Source organism: Rhinopithecus bieti, unplaced genomic scaffold (genome assembly GCF_001698545.2).
Source record: "Rhinopithecus bieti isolate Rb0 unplaced genomic scaffold, ASM169854v2 scaffold_64374, whole genome shotgun sequence".
NCBI lineage: Eukaryota > Metazoa > Chordata > Mammalia > Primates > Cercopithecidae > Rhinopithecus > Rhinopithecus bieti.
In genome coordinates, this window is record NW_016824200.1 from 1 (window position 1) to 2,076 (window position 2,076).

At 37.5% G+C, this 2,076-nt stretch overlaps 1 pseudogene; it reads right to left on the bottom strand.

The window, feature by feature from the left end:
• Window positions 1-144: 144 nt before the first annotated feature.
• LOC108522097 (60S ribosomal protein L22 pseudogene) lies at window positions 145-528 on the bottom strand (annotated as a pseudogene).
• Between the last annotated feature and the right edge of the window lie 1,548 nt (window positions 529-2,076).

The following is a 2,076-nucleotide window of genomic DNA, read 5'->3' on the forward strand; positions in this document are numbered from 1 at the left end:
TGACTGGCGGCCCAAAGGAAGCCCTTTGACTGTGATATTCAATTTTCTGTTCAATCCACACTGCAGAGATACAAGGATAAACCACCATTTTGGTTCCCAAATTTTTTCCAAGAGCTCATACAAAATATTCCAGCTAAATGAAATTTAATCTTCGTCTTCCTCCTCTTCTTCATCCTGGTTAATTTGGAAGTAACGGAATTCATAACTCTCTTTGCTGTTAGCAACTGCGTGCAACCAATCACGTAGTTTATTATTCTTCAAATATTTTTTAGTAAGATATTTCAAATACCTGTTTTAAAAAAGGCACCTCTGATGTTACGGCAATCTTGCTCTTGCTCCTTTCGATGGTCACCACCCCTTACCAAGGTTCTCAGCTTTGCCGATCACTTTGATCCTTTCTTGCAAAAACTGCTCAAAATTGGCAGCATCCATGATTCCATCTTTTACGGGGTAGGTGCAATCAAGAGTGAATTTCAGAACCTGCTTCTTTTGTTTGCCCCCCTTCACCAGTTTTTTCACAGGTGCCATAGCAGTAGCGGAGACAAGATGCCCAATATCACTTCCACATAATTTTCTTTCCTTTGGATATATATCCAGTAGTGCGATTGCTGGATCATATGGTGGTTTAATTTTTAGTTTTTTGGGGAACCTCCATACTGTTTTCCATAGTGTCTGTACTTATTTACATATACACAATTTACATATACCTTTACATACACACCAACAGTATGTAAGAATTCCCTTTATTCTTCATCCTCTCCAGAATTTATCTTAATTTCTAATTTTAGTTATGTGGTACATCTCCTATTTCTCATTCAATCTAGCTAAGGTTGTGTCAATTTTGTTTATCCTTGCAAAGAATCAATTATTTATTTATTTATTTATTTATTTATTTATTTATTTATTTTGAGAGGGAGTCTCAATCTGTTGCTCAGACTGGAGTGCTGTGGTGCGATCTCCGCTCACTGCAAGCTGCGCCTCCCGGGTTCAGGCCATTCTCCTGCCTCAGCATCCCGAGTAGCTGGGACTACAGGCGCCCACCACCACGCTCGGCTTTTTTTTTGTTTGTTTGTTTTGTTTTGTTTTGTGTTTTAGTAGAGACGGGATTTCGCCGTGTTAACCAGGATGGTCTCCATCTTCTGACCTCGTGATCCACCCACCTCCACCTCCCAAAGTGCTGGGATTACAGGCCTGAGCCACCGCCCCTGGCCCAATTTTTATTTTAATTGATATTCTCTGTTGTTTATCTATTCTTATATTTATCTCATTCTCACCCCTATTGATTTTTTGCATCAACTAAATTTGAGTTCAGTTTGCTTTGTTTTCCAGCCCTTTATGTTGTAAAGTTATTTACTCGAGATACTTTTATTTTAATAATGTCAGCTTTTAACCTATAAATTTTCCTCTTAGACCTTCTTTTACTCATTGTATAAGTGTTGGGATGTTGTTTGAAATTTTCATAAGTCTCAGTGTTTTTCTAATTAATTTGTTTTGGATTTTTTTATTTAATCTATTTGTTTTGTAAAATAGTGTTGTTTCATTTCCACATACTTACATAATTTTTTAGTATTCCTTTTGTTATTTAATGTCAGTTTCACTCCATTTTTATTAAAAAATATATATTTTATGTTGGTTTTGTTTGTTTGTTTCTGAGACAGAGTCTTCCTCTTCACCAAGGCTGAGTGCAGAGGCGTGATCATGGTTCACTGTAGCCACATCCTCCTGTTCTCATGTGGTTCTCCCTCCTCAGCCTCCTGAGTAGCTGGGACTATAAGCATGCATCTCCATGTCCAACTAATCTATTTTCTTTATGAAGAGATGAGATCTCACTATGTTGCCCTGAGTATTTTTAAACTCCTGGACTCAAATAATCCTCCTGTCTCAGACTCTCAAATGTCTGGGATTATAGGCACGAGCCTCCTTGCTCAGCCATATGTTTTCAATCTTTATTTGTACCCATTTTATGGCCTAATATATAGTCTACCCTGGTAAATGTTTCATGTACAATTGAGAATGCTATGTATTGTGCTGTTTTTTGGGTAGAATGTACTCGGTATTTCTTTCAGTTGCAAGTGG